This window comes from Chiloscyllium plagiosum, unplaced genomic scaffold, assembly GCF_037043375.1.
Source record: "Chiloscyllium plagiosum isolate Xiang-an unplaced genomic scaffold, Cpla_swu_hap1 HiC_scaffold_27, whole genome shotgun sequence".
Taxonomy (NCBI): Eukaryota; Metazoa; Chordata; class Chondrichthyes; order Orectolobiformes; family Hemiscylliidae; genus Chiloscyllium; species Chiloscyllium plagiosum.
This window is the reverse complement of record NW_028270165.1, coordinates 56,448,925-56,471,585: the sequence shown is the minus strand read 5'-3', so window position 1 is coordinate 56,471,585 and position 22,661 is coordinate 56,448,925. Positions and strand designations below refer to the sequence as shown.

At 44.8% G+C, this 22,661-nt stretch overlaps 1 protein-coding gene across 1 annotated transcript in view; it reads left to right on the top strand.

Annotated features, from left to right (window-relative positions):
• The window catches only part of LOC148144204 (uncharacterized), a 443,218-nt gene that overhangs the window by 355,296 nt on the left and 65,261 nt on the right, over positions 1-22,661 (top strand). The window lies entirely within an intron of this gene.

Below are 22,661 nucleotides of genomic sequence, written 5' to 3'. Positions count from 1 at the left end.
AGACATATCGCCGACAAGCAAATATTAACTCTGTCTAAATTGCCACATTCTGTTTTTATGGACCGTGAGTTCACTCAGAAGCACAATTTACCCGCTCCCTCCTGAATATCCTTCCAGGCTCGAACATACCTTCCAGGTGAAGCAGCACTTCACCTGCACATTTGCCGCAACCTAGTCTCCTGCATTCGCTCGTCCTCGTGACTTTAAAGCTCTGCCGAATCACTATAGATCCTTTCAGGCATGGGAGCATTTTCACAGAATTACTTCCTGTTTTTGGGCCCCTACTGACTTGGAAAACTTCGGTTCTCCGAGGAGAGCTGGCCCAATATTTCAATCTACCTTTATTGCTGACATTCCTCAAACACCACACCACTCACGTCAACCTGTTCAACGCGATCTCCAACCATTTCACTTCCCTGTTTTCTCAGTCATTCGTACTCCAGGCAGCCCAATCTCGTTTCACGAAGATGCTTTTGAGAAAATTAATGGGGTATTTTTGCACAAACGAAGTGAAGAGACGCAGCCTTTTCTGGGATTTGAATCCAGGACCGCGCACAAGTCTGCACAGTTAAAGACTCTACTTGAGAATCATGTCCCGAGACCAACAAGCCAAACAGCGGATATTCCCCGACCCACCACACATCTCTTGAGCCAGCTGAGACTTGCTTAGTGTGAAATACATTTGACATTGCTCTAAGAATTGCAAGCGGCAAAGAGTTTCCAGAGCAGCTGCTTCTCATTCTGTCTCCCTGCTGCTGTTTGTCCCGTCCCCAGGAACCGGGCTCCCTCCACTGTTTCAAAACGTCTCTCTGACACCCGAGTGGCCAGTGACAAGCATTGCCCTCCTCAACATAGGATACAGAGAACAGGAGACCACTCAGAGGTTGTCACCTCAACTGTGCACATTGGGCCAGTATATCATTGTGAAATATTTATGTCGAAGCTTTTTTGGGAAGCGGATGAGAAGGCAAGGTGCAGAACAGAGCGCCGTTATACGGGAAAGCTGCTAAAGACGACGTTGAATGAATAGGAGAGAATGGTTTCTCTTTTGGGTTATGGTCCCAACATGCACGCGTTGTGCCATTCTCCCGCATTGCTCGGCAGCTTTTCCAGAGAAGTATTCAGCTTTTCATCTGGCGTGTGGCAGGCACGTTTGAGAATGACGTCAAAAGATCTTCACTGCTGTCGTGTCATATGCTGTTGTGCAGACATATCGTCGATGTGCAAAAATAAACTCTGTCTAGATTCCCACATTCTGTTTTTCGAACTGTGATTTCGCTCAGAATCACTAATTTTCAAAACTCGCAATATTCAAACTTTAACAAAGTGCTCATAGAAATGATTAGTGTACGCCTGGAAGAAATTCTTCCGAACTTACATGGGGAATGTCGCTTTGAGGGGTTTTGAACTTTAAGTAGAAGGAAGGGAAGTTTGCCTCGAGACTGTTTAATGTGGAGATGTGTTCTCCATGTAAACTGGTCGTAGTTGACCATCCCAGTGCTTACCGATGCAGGGCTGCCTGACCCCCAGGGAGGTTTACTTGTAGCAACTGGAGTGAATCCAGGGATGGAGCAGATTCTGCAAAGATGCTCAAATACTTTCTACCTCTCTTTTAGTTATTTTCCTTGTGTATTCCCTCAGCTTGGCACGTGTGCAGTTTGCCCCCTGGAAAATGGTTGCTTTTTACCTCATGTTCACAATTAAAAGTGTAGTTTCTCATGGAACTGAACCGCATTGAAAGGATTGGCATATTGATATATATATGCACACGTATTTAGTTTAAGGTTAGTTTAGATTAGATTTGAATGAAATTTTCCTCTAAACATACCTAAGCCTATCTGGCTGCATGAGGGATTTCAGGTTTCTGTGTGCTGAGTATTATGTGATCAGCAGGCACCTGGCAAACTACAGGAACTGCCACCTATGTTATGTTCGTTTAAGTGTACTGCCAGTGATCACTTATTTTGTAATTTTTTCTTTGCATGAAGACGTGCCGAAAGAAATCTGAAAACAAATGATACATCAACTTCTGACAGAGCCACTTGATTCATTGGGACTTGAATATCAGCAGCCATTCCAATCAAGAAGACATGGTTGCTTTTGTTTGCTTGAAAGATTTTGGACACTGGTGCGGCAGGAAGAATACTGAGACACCGAGTGAGGGAGATTCAGCGCGCTGACTGTGAAAAGTGCTTCACAGCTTGGGGGAATCAAAGTCTTATCCCTCACGGTGGGGAGAGACTATGTCCCCGTTCTGATTGTAATTTCAAACTCAGACCAACACAAGAAAAGCTCCCCCTATGGGGAAACTGTGGAAATGTGGGGACTGAGGGAAAAGATTCCCTTCCCCATCCCTGCTGGAAACCCACAGACGTATTCACAGCGGGGAAAGGCCATTCCCCTGCTCGGTGTGCAGGAAGGACTTCAGGCGGATCAGCCATCTGGAGACGCACGAGTGGGTCCACAAGGGAGCGAAGCCATTCACGTGCCCCATGTACGGGAGGGAGTTCACTCAATCAGCTGCACTGCTGACCCACCAGTGGGTCCACACCGGAGAGAGGCCGTTCACCTGCTGTCAGTGCCGGAAGGGCTTCACCTGCTCCTCCCACCTGCGGATGCACCAGTGCATTCACGTGCCATCGCAGGGGGTATGGAAGGAGCGATGACCGAGCGCCGCTAACAACCCAGCTCTGGGGACTCTCAGGTTCGAATCCCGTCGCGGCAGATGGCAGAATTGGGATTCGGTCAGTAATCTGGACTTCAGAATCTAAGGGTGAAACCATTTTCAGAGGGCAAAAACCCATCTGATTCACTCATGTCCTTTTCAGTGATGGAAACTGCCGTTGCGGGAAAGGATTCACTCAGTCGTCCCAGCTGCATGCTTTACCCGGCTGTACGAAGGATCCAGTTACAAAGGGACAACTCAACTGACCAATAATAAAGAAAGTGTGGTGAGAGGAGTGGGGGTGAGTGTGTGCACTTTGAGCTTTTTTTTAAGAAAAGCTACTTTTTGTACGCCTTGTGATGTGGAGATCTGAAGCTGTAACAAAGTTGGGTTGCAGTAAAGGTTACCTGAACTTACTGTCAGGCTTAAATTCTCATTGAAAGCTGTGAGATCCAACAGCTTCTCATTTCTTTCAGCCACCAGCACCGAGTTTCCAATGTCGTGTCTCAGAAGGAGCAATGAATGAGTAGCTAGTATTGTTCGAAATTGTAAATTTTTCAGGACTGCAGGTTTATTGTTTCATTGGCATTGCAAAGTTTACTGGCAACAGTAGGAGGTGTGGGCTGTATTCACTGGAAACAAAGTTTTAAAATGACACAAACACCTGGGTATAGTCCAACAGGTTTATTTGGAAGCATTGGATTTTGGAGCGCTGTTCCTTCATCAGGTAGCTGTTGAGTAGGATGGTAAGACACAGAATATATAACAAAAGATAAAAATGTTATGCAACATAAATGATATACTGAAGAAACCTGTTAAGTCTTTCATCTTTTAAAATGGGTTGCAGATTTCGGTTCATTCATCTGTAAATCCCAGAACTTCTTTTTAGTAACATTCTCCAGGCAACTTAATGTTTTATAAAGGGAGGTGACACCTCAGGTCAGACAACGCATGAGAGCTGTGAGGTTAGAGTCTGTCTGTATCCCAGTCTCGAGTCAGACTGGTTCTATTTCCAAATATATACTGCTGCAAATGCAATTCACCCAAAGACTTCTATGTGTGAGTGCATGCATGAGACAGAGCGTCTGTGTGTGTGCGTGTGCATGCTGGGTAAAGTGTGCGTGTGATGGAGTATAATTGTGTGAGAAGGTGTGTGCATGGATGTGAGTGTGTGAGAGAGAGAGAGAGAGAGAGAGAGAGAGAGAGAAAGAGTTTGTGTGTGTATTGTGTAGCTGGGTCTCCTGTAGTGAGCTGAAAATGTGTTGCTGGAACAGCGCAACAGGTCAGGCAGCATCCAAGGAACAGGAGAATCGACGTTTCGGGTATAAGCCCTTCTCCTGTAGTGAGACATGAATCCAAGGTCTCAGCTGAGGTCATTCTCGTGTGTTCCAAACTTGTTATCAGTCTCTGCTCGGCCACTAGAAATGATTAAGCAGTTAAGCAGTTTCACAACACACACTGGAGGGGGCAAGGTGAAGGGCTTATGTCTGAAACGTTGATTCTCCTGCTCCTTGGATGCCGCCTGACCTGCTGTGCTTTTTCAACACCACACTCTCGATTCTGATCTCCAGCATCTGCAGTTCTCACTTTCTCCTCATGGGCGAGGTGGGACTTGTCTTTTATTCACTCATTCACTCTTACAGCCTGTCCTTGGTTGTGGCCTAACTGTGCATATATCAATGCAAGTTTCAGATAGATTTCTACAGTTTGTTTGTTTTTTTTTTAAAAAAAAACATTCTTCCAGACTTTAACAACGTTTCTGAATATATGATTTTAGCTATTCTCAATTTTTAAAATCAGTCATTTCTCGCACACTCTGTTTCCCAGGAAGAATCGTCACCACCCATTCTCTCTTTCTCCTTAAAAGAGCTTGATACAACGATCAAAGAGGGCTGAGGCACCAGAAAGGACGGGGAGGGGCGCTGGTGGGGGTGAAGAAGGGACAGAAAAGGAGAGGGGGACAGAGGTTGGGGGGTAGAGAAGGACTGGGGTTCAGAGGGTTATGGGGTGAGAATGGGGGTGCAGTGTGAGGAGAGAGAATTTGCAGGGGGCAGTGGGTGGGGAGAAAATGGACGGAGTGGGGGGCAGAGTGTGAAGAGAGAGACAGCACAATCCTACCTTCCCCAGAACTGGTATCAGTGTCCCACGAACGAACCCACTCCTCCCACAGCAGACTTGGGGCAATCATTTCTCAATATAGGCGTGGCTAAGGCAGTGGAATCATATCATCCCTACAGGCCATTCACACCGACCTTCCCAATAGCATCCCATCCAGACCCACTCGATTATGCTACAGCTCTGCAATTCCACATAGCTATTTCCTGATGAAGGGTTTTGCCGGAAACGTCGATTCTCCTGCTCCTCGCACACTGCCTGACCTGCTGTGCTTTTCCAGCACACACTCTCGACCCTAATCTCCAGCATCTGTAGTCGTCACTTTCGCCCTGTAGGGGGTGAATGTTCTATGAGAGAAAGTGAGGGCTGCAGATGCTGGAGATCAGAGCTGAAAATGTGTTGCTGGAAAAGCGCAGCAGGTCAGGCAGCATCCAAGGAACAGGAGAATCGACGTTTCGGTCATAAGCCCTTCTTCAGGTGAATGTTCTATGCCGAGTCTTTTGAATCTCTTCAAATCTTTCCTCCTCACTCTAAATCTTTCCTCCTCACCCTAAACCTGTACCCTCTAGTTTTGGAATACCTCTAACCTGGGGTAAAGGCAGGAACGTTGAGCAGCCAGACAAAATGCAAAAGGAATAAAACGTCGAGGCACAGGGGAAAAAAACATTTCGGCAAAAAGAAAATGGCGTTGGCATTTTTCTCTCGTATTCGCATTTGGACACTTAAAATCTGTCATGATCTGGAGGTGCCCGTGTTGGACTGGGGTGTACAAAGTTAAAAATCACACAACACCAGGTTACAGTCCAATCGACTTGTTTTAGAAACACTGAGCTTTCGGAGCGCTGCTCCTTCATCAGGCGGTTGTGGAGTGTAAGATCAGAAGATCATAAATTTTGTGTTACCATGTTATACTCCACAACCACCTGATGAAGGAGCAGCGCTCAAAAAACCCGTGCTTCCAAATAAGCCTGTTGGACTATAACCAGATGTTTTGTGATTTTTAACTCTAAAATTTGTCAATAACACTAGCATCGTGACAGAGCATACTCCGCGGTGTCAGTAAGCACTGCGCATGTCTGCCGGTGTCAGCAAAGTACTGCGCATACTCCTGGGTGTCCGGCGAAAAGGCGCACGAGCTCCTTTCCATGGACCAATGGAGAACTTTGGAGGATCCGAAGGAGGCTGGTCCTCCTGCCAATCAGAGTCGGCCGTTGTCGAAATGCGGAAGTTGGAACGTGAGCTCTGAAGCCGCTGATGCTGCTCTTTTGTCACTGAATGAAGATTAAACCTCACCCCAGACTATAAATTCCTTCCTCTGTCTAAAATTTGTGAGTATAATAGTGTTTTTGTCACCACGTTTTCCATTTTCTTTTCATTCTGGGGTTCAATTATTGATTTGTAGCAACTGAAAGGAAAGAGTGAATCGAGGGAGGGGACAGACTCTGGAAAAGTTGATCCAGGTCTGTGTCTCGCTTTGCAAACGCAGTGCCACAATGTAAAGGTATAGCCTTTGATGTATGTAAAAAAAAAGCAGAAAGGAGGTGCATTGTTTATGTAGTGATATGTTGAGATGTGGCGAAAGTGAGATGCTGAAGATCAGAGTTGAAAAGTGTGGCGCTGGCAAACCACAGCAGGTAAGGCAGCAACTGAGGAGGAGAGTCGACGTTTCGGGCACGAGCTCTTCATCGGGAAAGATGTGTGGATGGACAAAGGGGCCTCGGCGTCCTTCGAAACCAGTTACTGCCAGTTGTCAGACAGGTGCAGCAAGCAATGAGCAAAGCAAGAGGAATTGAGTTCAGAAGTGTGGATGTCTTTCAGCAGTTAGGCCGGTCATTGAATGTATTCAAGGCCGAGTTCATTTGACTTTGATGAACAAAGAAGTGGATGGTTTTGGGGGAAGGCAAGAAAATGGTTTTAAGACCAGTATAGAACAGTTACAGAGTCATACAGCACAGAAACAGACCCTACAGTCCAACTAGTCCATACTGACTATATTCACAAACTAAACTAGTCCCACCTGCCAATGTTTGGCCCATATCCTTCTGAAACTTTTCTATTCGTGCACTTATTCAAATTTATTTTAAATGTTGTTACTGTACCTGCATCCATTACTTCCTCTGGACATTCATTTGACACACACTCCACTCTCTTAAACGAAAAGTGTGCTCCTCATGTCTTTTTAAAATTTTTCTCCTCTCACTTTAAAAAGATTGCTCCCTATTCTTGAAACAACAACAGATATTGACCTCATCTATGCCCCTCAAGATTTTATAAACCTCAATAAGGTCACCTCTCAACCTCCTATGTTCCAGTGAAAAAGTACCAGCCTATTCACCTAGATGTAAGTAGATCCATATTCAGTTATGATATGTTCAGGCTCGAAAGACCAAATGGCTAACTCCTGCTCCCAATTCTCTCACTGTGGCCAGGACAGCAAGAGACCATAAAACATAGGAGCAGAAATTAGGCCATTCAGCCCATCAGGTCTGTTCATACCTTTCAATCATGGCTGATAGGTTTCTCAACCCCATTCTCCTGCGCTCTCCCTGGAACTCTCCATCCCCACGATACTCAGGAACCTATCTACCTCAGTCTTAAATATCCTCAGTGATCTGGCCTCGACAACCTTCTATAGAAATGAATTCCATAGATTCACCACTCTTTCACTGAAGACGTATCTCCTTATCTGAGTTCAAAAACACCTTCCCTTTACTCGAAGGCTGCGCCCTCCGGTCCTAGTCTCTCCTACCAATGGAAACATCCTCTGAAAGTCTACTCTGTCCAGGCTATTCAGTATTCTGTATGTTTCCATTAGATCCGCCTGAGTCTGGGCCTGTTAATCAGCACGAAACAGACCCTTCAGGATGAGGTACAGCAGGGATTAGGTTCAGCAATGAGAGAATGGAGGGAGAGTATGTGGGACAGAGATTTTCAGCTTCTAGGGAATAAGAGAGGAAAGAGAGTTTAGCATAAATTAGAATTGATCGGATGTGCCAAGGAGTGGCAGATGGGGTTTAATTCAGAGAAATGGGAGATGTTGCATTTTGGTCCAGCAATCCAGGTAGGACTGACACAGTTAAGGGGTATGTCGCAGAACAAAGAGAGCTTGGAGTGTAGGTTCATAGTTCCTTGAAGGTGGAATCTTACATAGACAGTATAGTGAACAAGGTGTTTGGTATGCTTTCCTTTATTGGTCAGAGCATTCAGTATAGGAACTGGGAGATCATTTTGCGCCTGTACAGGACATTGGTTAGGCCACTTTTGGAATACTGCATTCAATTCTGGTCTCTCTGATGTAGGAAAGATGTTATGAAACTTTGAGAGGGGTCAGAAAATATTTAGAAGGCTGTTGCCAGATTTGGAGGGTTTGAGCTGCAAGAAGAGGCTGAATAGGCCAGGGAGATATTTTCTTTAGAGCACCAGAGGCTGAGTGGTAACCTTTAAAGAAGTTTATAAGGGGCATGGATGGGGTGAATACCCAAGGTCTTTTCTCCATGGTAGGGGAGTCCAGAACTAAAGGGACAGAAGTTTAAGGTGAGTCTGGAAAGGGACCTGAGGGGCAACATATTTTCAGACAGAGGGTGGAACGAACTGCCAGAGAAAGTGGGGAGGCTGGTACAATGACAACATTTAAAAGCCACTGGATGGGTACTTGAATAGGAAGGATTTAGAGGGATGAGTCAAATGCTGGCAAATGGGACTAGATTAGTTTGTGATATATAGTTGGCACGGATGAGTTGGGCCAAAGGGTCTGTTTCTGTGTTGTATGACTTTAATCATCTTCAGTGAAAGCAGAAGTGTTGTTGTGAAGACTGGACTTTCAGAGCAGCTTTCAAAAATGTTTTGCCCTTACTCAGAGCAGAAGAAGTTACAATGAAATCTTTCATTTGTGAGACAGCAACTGAGTGAGTGAGTGAGTACATCTGGGATTTGGTGGAAAGTGGGAATTCATTGCACTGTGAGGATGAAACCCTACCTATCCAGTCATTTCTGCTGGTAGATGAGACTCGGCCCCAAGATTAGGGGAAGTAGATTTAGGACAGAGATGAGGAGGAACTGCTTTTCCTGGAGAGTAGTGAAACTATGGAAGTCTCTGCCCAAGGAAGCAGAGAAGGCAGCTTCGTTAAGTATATTCAAGACACAATTAGATGGATTTCTGCATAATTGGGGATTAAGGATAGTTGGGACACTGCAGGGAGGAGGAGCTGAGATGATGGATAGATCAGCCATAATCTAAATGAATGGCAGAGCAGGCAGGACGGGCCAAATGGCTGACTCCTGCTTCTATTACTATGAACCTATAACCATGCATTTCCCATGGCTAACCCAACTAACCTGCACATCCCTGGACACTATGGGCAATTTAGCCTGGCCAATCCAAATCAAGGCTGGTGAGCAATGTCGTGATGTGGAAATGAACATCAGAGAATGATAGAAAGGGACAAGGAGAGTAAATATACCAGCAATCAAAACTGGATTCAGAAGATCACAAAAACTGAAACTAAAAACTGAATGTGAGCTGCATTGTAACAGAAGTGAATGAATTGACTAAACACATTGAAGAGAATAATTATGATCTGAGACTCCTTACCGAGACATGGCTTTAGGGTGGCAAGGACTGGATCCCTGAATATCGAGGGGGTAGTCAAATGGGAAGCTCAGTAAAGGGAGAGGGTTGGTGCTGCTCATCAAAGCACTGATCACAGGGTAGTCTGGTGTCAGCTTGGATTTCAGGTCCGGATTTCTCTGTCCTCTGTTGATCTCCCTGTTCCCACAGAGTAAGATGTTGGTCTGTTCTCAGCTCTGCTGAATTTCTGCTGAAGCTTTAACGCCCCCTTTTACACGTTCGGGAAAAATAAAACATTTAGTCAATCGAGACCCAATCCATAATCTCCCAGACTGTCAACCAGTCCAAGTAAATCTGAAGTAGGGGTCTCCCAGGATTCTGATAGTGCTCTACCCGAGGAATTCTCTCTCTCTTACATCTAACTATTAGTACCCAGCTATGATTTACAACAATACTTGCACCAACAGAAATAAAGCATCTATTATCAAATAGACATATAGATATACAGCATGGAAACAGGGTTTCTCTATTACACACATAGAACCACACTTTCCATGGGGATGAATTTGAATTTGCAGCATTACATTTGCAGATACATTCTATTTTGCTCAAAAATTCTAAATTGGAGGAAGGACAAATTTGACGGTATTAGGCAAGAACTTTCAAAACCTGATTGTGCGCCAATGTTTGCAGGTAAATGGACGGCTGGAAAATGGGAAGCCTTCAGAACTGTGATAACTAGAGTCTAGAGAAAGGTGAAGGTGAAAGGAAATGCTGGTAGGTATAGGGAATGCTGGATGACAGGAGAAATTGAGGGTTTGATTCAGAAAATGAAGGAAGCATATGTCAGGTATAGACAGGATGGATCGAGTGAAGCCTTACAGTATAAAGGCAGTATACTTAAGAGAGATATCAGGAGGGGAAAACAAGGGACATGAGATAGCTTTGGCGACTAGAGTTAAGGAGAATCCAAAGGGTTTTTACAAATACATTAAGGACAAAAGAATAAGTAGGGAGAGAATAGGGCCCCTCAAAGATCAGCAAGGTGGCCTTTGTGTGGAACCGCTGGAGATGGGGGAGATACTAAACGGGTATTTACCATCAGAGTTTACTGTGGAAAAGGACATGGAAGATATAGAATGTAGGGAAATAGATAGTGACATCTTGAAAAATGTCCATATTACAGAGGAGCAAGTGCTGGATGTCTTGAAATGAATAAAAGTGGATAAATCCCCAGGACCTGATCAAGTGTAACCTTGAACTCTTTGGGAAGCTAGAGAAGTGATTGCTGGGCCTCTTGCTGAGATATTTGTATCATTGATAGTCACAGGTGAGGTGTCGGAAGACTGGAGGTTGATAAACGTTGTGTCACTGTTAAAGAAAGGTGGTAAAGACAAGCCACGGAACTATAGATCAGTGAGCCAGACGTCAGTGGTGGGCAAGTTGTTGGAGGGAATCCAACTGAGGGACAAGATGTACATGTATTGGAAAGGCAAGGACTGATTAGGGATAGTCACCATGGCTTTGTGTGGGAAATCATGTCTCACATGATTTTTTGAAGAACTAACGAAGGGAACTGATGAGGGCAGAGAGGTAGATGTGATCGATATGAACTTCAGTAAGGTGTTCGACAAGGTTCCCCATGGGAGACTGGTGAGCAAGGTTAGATCTCATGGAATACAGGGAGAATTTGCCATTTGGATACAGAACTGGCTCAAAGGTAGAAGGTGATGGTGGAGGGTTGTTTTTCAGAGAGGAGGCCTGTGACCAGTGGAGTGCCACAAGGATCTGTGCTGGGTCCACTACTTTTCATAAATGATTTGGATGTGAGCATAAGCGGTATGTATAGCTAGTAAGTTTGCTGATGACACTAAAATTGGAGGTGTAGTGGACAGCGAAGAAGGTTACCTCAGATTACAACGAGATCTTGATCAGATGGGCCAATGGGCTGAGAAGTGGCAGATGGAGTTTAATTCAGATAAATGTGAGGTGCTGCATTTTGGGAAAGCAAATCTTAGCAGTACTTATACACTTAATGGTAAGGTCCTAGGGGGTGTTGCTGAACAAAGAGGTCTTGGAGTGCAGTTTCATAGCTCCTTGAAAGTGGAATCGCAGGTAGATAGGATAGTGAAGAAGACATTTGGTCTGCTTTCCTTTAATAGTCAGAGTATTGAGTACAGGAATTGGGAGGTCATGTTGCGGCTGCACAGGACATTGGTTAGGCCACTGTTGGAATATTACATGCAATTCTGGTCTCCTTCCTATCGGAAAGATGTTGTGAAGCTTGAAAGGGTTCAGAAAAGATGTACAAGAATGTTGCTAGGATTGGAGGATTTGAGCTATAGGGAGAGGTTGAATAGGCTAGGGCTATTTTCCCTGGACCGTCAGAGGCTAAGGGGTGACCTTACAGAGATTTATAAAATCATGAGGGGCATTGATAGGATAAATGGACAAAGTCTTTCCCCTGGGGTGGGGGAGTCCAGAACTAAAGGGCATAGGTTTAGGGTGAAAGGGACCTAAGAGGCAACTTCTTCACTCAGGGGGTGGTATGTGTATGGAATGAGCTGCCAGAGGAAGTGGTGGAAGCTAGTCTGGATGGACATATGGATAGGAAGAGTTTGGAGGGATATAGGCAAGTTGCTGGCAGGTGGGACTTGATTGGGTTGGGATATCTGGTCGGCATGGATGAGTTGGTCTGAAGGGTCTGTTTCCATGCTGTCCATCTATGACTGTATAACTCTAAATGCACAATGTGCTGGCACTCAATGCAGGCAGCCAATACATGTAATATTTTGTAAATTTCACTTTGCAAATCGAAGCGGGCTGACTCTAGATTGGGATACAGACAGACTCTGACCTCGCTCCTTTCATGCATTATCTGAGCTGAGATGTCACGTTTTCTTATAAAACTTTAAGTTATCTCGAGAAGGAACCTGACAGGAAGTTCTGGGACTTGCATATTATTGATACCTGCAATCCAGGTTTGTTCAGTATATAATTTCAGTGGCAGGATACTGTAATGTTTTTCCATAAATTCCGTGTCTTATGATCTTGTACTCCACAACCAACTGAATAAGACGCAGCACTCCGAAAGCCGGTGCTTCGAAATAAACTTGTTGGACTGTAACCTTTTATTATGTTATATGTAACTTTGTCCAGGTTGGGGTGGATTCGCCATTTTAAATGACCCATAGTGTTCTGTTTTGGATGGGTTCAGGTGGATTGGCAGTGTTCAGTTACCCATATCGTCGAGGGATGTGCAGGTTAGGGTGGATTGGCTGTGCTAATTTACCCATAGTGCCCAGGGATGTGCAGGTTAGCATGGATTGGCTGTGCTAACTTAACCTATACACCCCTGGGCACTATGGGTAAGATGGATTCACTGTGCTAAATTCACTCTTTCATTAAGAGAGTGGTGCGTGTAAGGAATGAGCTGCCAGAGGAAATGGTGGATGCTTGTACAATTATGACATTTGAAAGGCATCTGGATGGAACTATAAAATGGAAGGGTTGAGAGGGATATGGGCCAAATGCTGGCAAATGGGTCTAGATTAATTTAGAATATCTGGTTGGCATTGACGAGTTGGACTGTTTCCATGCTGTATATCTCTGACTCTGGCTTGCCACATCTGTATGTTCAGTTTCTCCCTGGCGTCAGTGTTAATATCTTTGATGTCTCATTTTGCTCTCTCCTTTCCAGGGATGTTAACCACTTCATGTCTGGTTGTTCCTCAAGAACTTGCATTGCAGGTTCACCCTGAACTGACACTATTTTTTGAGCTTCCCAAAATCAGACCTGCTCACTCTCAGCAGTGGAGTTATCCAAACTTCAGAGAGATGTCAGTCTTGAAGTTTTTGCTGTTCTGCCCCTGTAAGATCCTGAATCAACACCTTCAGGAGAATTAGTTAGAGCGGTGTGAGAACAGAGGGGGAGAGAGAGAGATGGTGCTTTCAATTTTCAGATGTGGAATAACAAAAGAAAAGAATGTTCTGCAGAAAGTAGAATTGCTTGTTCTGAATTTCTACCTTGCACTGACAGTCATGACTTTTGTAATCTCTTTTTACAAAGCATTTGATGATATGAAGACGGAAGTTTCAAAATCAACAGATGAAGGGCTGATGCCCGAAACATCAACTTTCCTGCTCCTCGGATGCTGCCAGACCTGTTGTACTTTTCCAGCGCCGCACTGTTCAACTCTGACTCTCCAGCTCCTGCAGTCCTCACTTCGACGTCAATGTCCGACAGTCACTTAATCCATCAGGACTGCAACAATTTTTGACTGTGATTCTGTGAGAAGGAGCAAAGCCTTTTGGTTCCTGTTGGAGCACGTCTTCATCATCAATGGGACTGGATGAGAGACCCTACTGTTGCAGCGCACTGATTGTGGAACCTGAAGCAGTTATACGGCCTGGAAAGAGGAATTCACGGCAGGAAGGGGCTGTACATGCGTTTGTGTGCAGCTGAAGCTTCGGCCATGGAGAAACCCAATGGATCCCGCCCCATGCAGAAACCATGGAAGTGTGGCGTCTGCGGAAAAGGCTTCCGTGTCCCTTCTATCCTGGAGACTCATCAGCGCAGTCATACTGGGGAGAGACCATTCACCTGCCCCGAGTGCGAAAGGGCTTCAGCTATGCCTCCGACCTGGTGAGGCACCAGCGGGTCCACACCAGGGAGAGGCCCTTCAGCTGCCACGAATGCGGGAAGGCCTTCAGCAATTCCTCTGACCTGGTGAGGCACCAGCGGGTCCACACAGGGGAGAGGCCCTTCAGCTGCCCCGAGTGTGGGAAGGGCTTTAACCAGGCCTCCACCCTGCTGGCCCACAGGCAGGGGCACACCGGAGAGAGGCCGTTCTTCTGCACTGAGTGTGGGAAGGCCTTCAGCAATTCCTCCATCCTGCTGGCCCACCGGCAGGTGTACACTGGGGAGAGGCAGTTCACCTGCTTCCAATGTGAGAAGGGCTTTACCCGCGCTTCCCATCTGCGGAGGCACCAGCGAGTTCATGTGCCATCGCAGGGGGATTAAAGGAGGGATAGCCAATTGCCTTATTGACTGGACTATCAACCCAGTTCCGGGGACTGTCAGGTTTGAATCCCGCCGTGGCAGATGGTGGAATTGGATTTTGGTCAGAAATCTGGAGTTCAGAACCTAATGAAGAAATGATTGTTTGGGGGACATCACCCATCTGATTCACTCATATCCCTTTTTAGGGAAGGAAACCGCTGTTGTGGGGAAGGATTCACTCAGTTGTCCCAGCTGCATCCTTTACCCGGTCTGGCCTACACATAACTCCAGACCCACAACAGCATGGTTGACTCTTCATTGCCCACCACTGCCACCAGTCATTGAGTGGGGAAAGACTTACTTGTTTACAGGGTATGGGTTGAAATTGCTGAGTGAGGCAATACTTCCTACAGTTAAGGCTGTGCCAAGGATCCAATTACAAACTGACAACTCAGTGGTGACCATAGGAAAGAAGGTGAGGTGGTGTGGGGTGGGGGTGCACGCTTTGACCTTGAGCTATTTAAAAAGCAGCTACTTTTTCTACACCTTTATGCTGGGGGGGATCTGAAGCTGTAACAACGTTGGGTCACAATAAAGGTTACCTGAACTTATCGCCGGGCTCAGACTCTCATTGAAGGCTTTGAGCTCCAAGAGGTTTTTAGTTTAAAGTTGCTCATTTCATTTCAGCCTCCTGCACTAAGTTTCCAATGCCATGTATCAGATGGAGCAGTGAATGAGTAGCTAGTATCGTTAGAAGTTGTAAATTTTTCAGAAGTGCAGGTACTGCACCGTTTCATCAGCATTGTATAGTTTACTGGCAGCAGCGGGAGATGTGGGCTGTGTCCACTGGAAACGGTGTGGAGGTGCCGGTGTTGGACTGGGGTAGATAAAGTTAAAAATCATAATACCAGGTTATAATCCAACAGGTTTATTTGGAAGCACTAGCTTTCAGAGTGCTACTCCTTCATCGGGTAACTGTTGCCGGGGAATAATACACCGATTGTATAGCAAAAGATCACAGTGTCATGCGACTGATAGGATATATTGAACAAACCTAGATTGTTGTTATGTCTTTCATCTTTTAGAATGGGTTGCAGGTTTTGGTTCATTAATATGTTAATCCCAGAACATCTTTAAAATCACGTTCTCGAGATGACTTAATGTTTTATAAAAAAAAAAAGTGACATCTCAGCTCAGACAATGCATTAAAGATGTGAGGTTCGAGTCTGTCAGTATTCCAATCTTGAATCAGACTGGTTCTATTTCCAAAGTAGGAATTTATAAAATATTGCATGGATTGACTGCCTGCAGATTGTGTGCTTTTTGAGCAAAATTGAAAATATCTGCAAATATAATTCTGCCAATATAAATTCACTCCATAGAGTTTTGTGTGTATGTGAGTTTGTGTGAGTGCGTGTGTAAGACTGAAGTGTGAGTGTGATGAAGTTTAAGCCTGTGAGTGTGTGGTGTGTGTGTCTATGAGAGGTATGAATAAAGGTGAGCGGTTGCATTTTGCTAAACAAGGAAGGGCTGGACTTAGTGAGTTTTGAGAAGATTTGTAGCTCAGGTTGAGGTTTTGGATGTAGGGTTGCTTGCTGAGCTGCAAGGTTCATTTCCAGATATTTCGTTACCTACTGGGTAACGTCTTCAGTGGGCTTCAGGTGAAGAATGTAGGAATTTTCAGGATTGCTATGTACAGTTAATGGTAGGTCCCTGAGTCGTGTTGTAGAACAGAGATACTTTGGCGGCAGCAGTGGGGGAGGAGTTAGGGGGTTCAGGTATATAGTTCTTTTGAAAGTTGCATCACTGGTAGACAGGTGGTAAAGAAGGCATTTCGCACCATTGCCTTCACTGTCCACCCCATTGAGTATAGAAGTTGGGACATCACATTGAGGTTGTACAGGACGTTGGTGAGGCCACTTTCTGGGTACTGAGTACAGTTTTGGTGGCTCTGTGATAGGAAGAATACGATTAGAGAGGGTTTCGTAAAGATTTACCAGGATGTTGCCAGGACTGGAGGGTTTGAGTTATAAGGAAAGGTTGGGACTGTCTTCATTGGAGTGTGGGGGGTTGACGGGTGACCTTATGAAGATTTATAAAATTATTAGGAGTGGAGGTAAAGTGAATAGCAAAGAGCTCTTCCTTAAGACCATAAGACACAGAAGTGGAAGTAATGTCATAAGTCCATTCCGCCATTTAATCATGGCTGACGGGCATTTCAACTCCACTTACCATACTCTCCCCATTGAGATACCAAGAATTTATCAATCTCTGCCTTGAAGACATTTAATGACCCGGTCTCCACTGCGCTCCATGGCAATGAATTCCACAGGCCCACCACTCTCTGGCTGAAGAAATGTCTCCTCATTTCCATTCTAAATTGACCCCCTCTAATTATCAGGCTGTGCCCATGGGTCCTAGTGTCCCTGTCTAATTGAAAAAAAACTGCCTAATGGAAAAAAACATCCACGCTTTTTAAGCCATGGACTATCTTGTAAGTTTCTATTAGATCTCCCCTCAACCTTCTAAATTCTAATGAATATAATTCCAGGATCCTCAGCTGTTCATCGTCTGTTAGGCCTATGATACCAGTGACCATCGTGTGAATCTCCGCTGGGCACGCTCCAGTGCCACTATGTCCTTACTGAGGTGTGGGGCCCAAAATTGGACACAGTATTCTAAATGGAGCCTAACCAGAGCTTTATAAAGTCACAGTAGCACATCGCTGCTTTTACATTCCAACTCTCTTGAAATAAATGACAACATTATATTTGCTTTCTTAAGCATGGACTCAACCCGCAAGTCAACCTTTAGAGAATCCTGGACTAGCAGTCCCAGATCCCTTTGTACTTTGGCTTTATGAATTTTCTCACTGTTTAGAAAATAGTCCATGCTGTATTCTTTTTTCCGAAGTGCAAGACCTTACATTAGCTTACATTGAATTTCATCAGTCATTTCCTGGATCACACTCCTAAACTGTTCAAATCTTTCTGCAGCCTCCCCACCTCCTCAGAACTACCTGCCTGCCTGCCTAACTTTGTATCATCAGCGAACTTCATGGGAATGCCCCCAGTCCCTTTATCCAGATCATGAATATATAAAGTGAACAGCTGCAGCCCCAACACTGAGCCCTGCGGGACACCACTTGTCACCAGCTGCCATTCCGAAAAAGAACCTTTTATCCCAACTCTCTGCCTTCTCTCAGGCAGCCTATCCTCAATCCATGCCAGTAGCTCAACTCGAATACCATGGACCCTCACTTTACTCAGCAGCCTCCTAATGAGGCACCTTATCAAAGGCCTTTTGGAAATCTCGGCAGATGACATCCTCTGGGTTTCCCAAGTCTATCCTACTTGTTAACTCTTCAAGTTTGTCAGGCACGACCTCCCCTTACTAAATCCATGCTGACTTATTTTAATGCTGAAAATGTGTTGCTGGAAAAGCGCAGCAGGTCAGGCAGCATCCAGGGAACAGGAGAATCGACGTTTCGGGCATAAACCCTTCTTCATGATTTTAATCCAAACCATGTACTTCCAAGAATTTAGAAATCTCATCCTTAACGATAGATTTTAGAATTTTATCTACAACTGAGGTTAGACTAATCGGTGTATAATTTTCCAGCTTTTGTCTTGATCCTTTCTTGAACAAAGGACTTACAACAGTGATTTTCCAATCATCTGGGACTTTCCCTGACTGCAGTGATTTTTGAAAGATTACAACCAACATCTCTGCTAATTCTTCAACTACCTCCATCAGAACGCTAGGCTGTTGCTATCAGGGCCAGGAGATTTCTCAATTTTTAGACCTATTGGCTGTTCTAGCACTTTCTTTTTTTGTCATGGCTACCATACTCAATTCTGCCCCTGAACTCTCCTTAATTGTTAGGATATTACTCATGTCTTCCACTGTGAAAACTGACACAAAGTATTTATTAAGTTCTTCAGCTATTTTCTTATCTCCCATCACTAACCTTCCTGCATCAATTTGGAGCAGCCCAATTTCTACTTTTGCCTCTCGTTTGTTTCTTATGTATTGCAAAAAAACTTTTACTATCATTTCTAACATTACTGGTCCGCTTACCTTCATATTTGATCCTCTCCTTCCTTATTTCTCTCTTTGTTATCTTCTGTTTGTTTTTGTAGTCTTCCCAAGCTTCTGATTTCCCAGTGGTCTTGGCCACTTTATAGGCTCTCTTTTTCGTTGATACATTTCCTGACTTCCTTTGTCAGCCATGGCAGTCTTCTTCCCCCCCCACGCTGCCCGATAATCTTTATTTTGGGGGGATGAACCGTTGTACTGTGTCCTCAATTACACCCAGAAATTCCTGCCATTGTTGCTTTACTGTCTTCCGCACTAGGCTCTGCTTCCAGTCAATTTTTGACAGTTCCTCCCTTATTGCCCTTTATTTAACTGTAACACCATTACATCTAATTTTGCCTTCTCTCTTTCAAACTGCACACTGATCTCCACCATATTATAATGGTGCCTCCTCAGTGTTCATTTGCTTTAAGATTTTTAATAAAGTCTGGCTCATTACATAGCACTAAGAATTGAAATATGCTCAGTTAGGCCACAATTGAGGACAGTGTGTAAGGGGCGAATGGCCTATTCCTAGCCTTTTGAAATTGGTTCTGGCTCTGTGGAAATAGAACCATTGAGTTGTAGAGCACAAAAAACAATCCTTCGGTATGTGCCAACCAGATAGCCTAAATTAATCTCATCCCATTTGCCAGTCCTTTGTCCATTTCCCTCTAAAACTTCCTATTCATGTACCTATCCAGATGCCTTTTAAATGTTGTATTTGTACCAGCCTCCACCATTTTTCCTGGCAGCTCATTCAGTTCATACACCAACCTATATTTGAAAAAGTTGCCCCTTGGGGCCGTTTTAAATCTTGCCCCTTTCACCCAAAAACTAATGCCCTCTTGTACTGGACTCCCCCGCCCCAGGGAAAACCTTATCTTTTTCTCATATCCATTCCTGTCAAGATCTTATAAACCTCCATAAGGTCACCCCTCAGCCTCCAATGCTCCAAGGAAAATATCCCCAGCCAATTCAGCCTCTCCCTGTAGCTCAAACCCTCCAACCCTAGCAACATTCTTATAAATAATTTCTGAACTCTTTTAAGTTTCACAACATCCTTCTTGTTGAGTGAGTAATAGGCTGTGAACAATCTATTTAGTTCAGGTCGTAAGAAGGGGCTTTTCTTGAGGCGAATTAACTTTCACACTTTTTTTTTTAGTCCTTGGGTTCCTTTTAAATCTTTCCCCTCTCACCCTAAACCTGTGCCCTCTAGTTTGGGATTCCCCCTCCCCTGCGGAAGAGACCAGCAAAAGGAATGAGATGTGCAGTCACAGGGGAAAAAAATTGTAACTCCCGCCTTTTTTATCCCAAATTGGCAATTGGACACAAACTCTGTCAGTAACAACCGGCACCGGTCGCCATTGGTCAGGTGGAGTAAGGTGCGCTCTGATTGGGCGGGGCGCGGATGACGCGCGTCACTGAAGGAGGAGACGGGAAGAAGAAAAACAAAGATGGCGGCGCGAGGCTGCGGTTTTCTCATCGACTCAGCGGGCGGTTTCTGACGGAGGGAGGGGGCAGACAGGCACCGTTTACCTCAGAAAATACCTTTAAAATACATTTCAAATTAAAGCCGGAACTTTTCAAACAAAACTTGTGAAGAAAAGGAGACAGTGCCCGGTGGGGTTTATTGTTTATTTGTGTATAATTCCCGGGGCCCGGGAAGGGGGAGGTGACGGTTACCGGGTGAACGAGAAAACAAATTAAAAATGTCGGCGGTGGAGGAGAGAGAGCCGGCGCCCGCGGCTTCTTCGGCGGCGGGAGGTGCAGGAGCGGCGGCGGGGGGTAAAGTCCGGCGGAGCACAAGCTGGAGGAGAGGCTGCACTCGGTGCTGTGCTGGACCGTGAGCCTGGAGCTACCCGCGGCTTCACTCTACCAGGTACCGGGCTGGGCTGAGGGGGAACCCGGGGGATAAGGCGGATCGCCATTAGCCTGGAGCCAAATCACTCCCATTCCTAAAACAAACATAATTTCTATTAGAATCACCATCTAATCCTCCATACACCTTCTATAATCCATGTAGGAGGGCAGGCTGTACCATCTGACTGAACTGTTCCGATGTTAAATTGTGTATAATGTATAGGTATTTTTTTTATATAAAATATACAATGTTATTTAACACATTAGATATGAAATACTGTCATCATGGGATTTGCAGCACTTCACAGCGCTGTAGAAGGTCACAGGCAATATTGTGTACGAGAGCCTGTGTAAACCTGTATGGTTATGTTTTATAAATGTGATTTGAGGTAATTGCACGTAAAATGGGTAGGATTGTGTGTGTGTGTGTGTGTAGGTATGTTATTTAGATCCTGGGGTTTTGTCTTGCCCAGTGATGTGATGGAGGGAGGGGAGTGGGGGTACGAATTAATCATTCTACCAAATCCAGCATTTTGTTGAAGAGTTTCATTTCTTTGCGATTGTCATCTTCCAAAGAATCAACCTACCCAGTATTTAAATGGACATGTGCACATGTATAGTTGTGTATGAATGCTGGAAATCTCTTTTTTTTTTAAAAAAAAATTCTTTACTTTATTTCCTGTTCTCCATGCATGGCGAATTGGACGTGTTTGATTTCTTTTTCTTGCAAGTGTTGTGAAAAGTAGTCTGATCATGTAAAAGTCGACCCTAGTTCTTCATAGACAACTGACCCATGTTTGTGAGATAGTGTGATGGCCGTCATGTTCCACTCCAGCTCTGCAGTCTGTCGGTTGTTCGGCTCTGTTCCTGTCTTCCAGTCCGTTGTCTGTATGTTCCACTCAGTTTTCAGAATTACCATAATTTTTTTTGCTTTATTCATCAGTTGAGCTTCTGCTTATGATACGGTATGAATCTTGACAGGCATGAATTTCAGCCCCTCAAGTAGTATCCAAGTAACAGTCGACCCCCTAAATTTAACCTTAAAAAGTAGTCAAAAATTTGACTATTACTTGAGTATATACGATATAAATGAATTAATGTTCATTGCTTCTTCGCTTTACGCTATTTTTCCTTATGAAAGGTTTCATAGGAATGCTCCACTTTTGGATAGTGGGGAAAACCTGTATCAGTACAACACAGTCGCAAGCCATTCTTATTTGGTTTAGGCACCCCTGTCAAGCCTGTGCCAATTCTTAATTCTCACTTGGACCTGCTATTTATTGCCCATGTGCGGTTTCTATCCTTCTGTTCATCTCGCGTTCATGTGTCTATCAAGATACACCTTAAACGTTGCTAAGATGCCTCCTTCCACCACCCATCACCCCTCTGTGTGAAAAACCTACCCCTCCACTTCTCCTGTAGACTGCCCTCTTGCCTTGAACCTGTGCCCTTTTGTTGTTCTTTTCACTCTGGGGAATAAAAAAACCTCTGAGTAACATAGAATCCCTAGTGTGGAAAAGACCATTCGGCGCAACATGTGCACACTGACCCTGTGAAGAGTAACTGACACAGACTTATTCACCTCCTCCTATTACGCAACATTAGCCCTCGACTAAAGCACCCTCTCCCAGAGCATCCACGTCCTTCTGATAGCGTGGTGACCAGAACTGCATACAATATTCCGAATGTGGTTGAAATAAATAGCTGTAATGTAACTTGCCAACTCTCACACCCAGGAAAGGCAAGCGTCCTATGTGCCTTCTTGACCATCATACCCACATCTGTTTCCACTTCCAGCTCCCTCTGCATGCCAGTGCTCCTAAGAGTTCTGTCATTTATTGTACAGTTCTTGTATTTGTTTCTCCCTTGTGGCTGTATCCAGCTTCCCCTTAATTCTACTCCCTCTTCATCTCTTTGCCCACTCATCACCCCTCCACACATCAGCATATCATAAGACCATAGGAGCTGAAATTAGGCCATTCATCCCATTGAGTCAACTCCACCATTCAATCGTGGCTGTTAACTTTCTCAAGCCCATTCATCCCGGAACCCTTGATCCCCTTGATACTCAAGAACATTTCTGTCTCCATCTTAAATCTGCTCAATGACCTGGCCTCCACAGCCTTCTGTGGCTGTGAATTCCATAGATACACCACTCTCTGGCTGAAGAAGGCTTTCCTTATCTCACAACTAAAGGGTCTTCCTTTTCCTCTTAAGGCTGTACTCTCGGGTCCTACTTTGTCCGAACAATGGAAACATCTTCCCAACATCCACTCTGTCCAGGCCGTTCAATATCCTGTAGGTTTCAATTGTAACCCCCCTCATCCTTCTAAAATCCATATAGTCCCAGAGTCCTCAAAAGTTCCTCATAT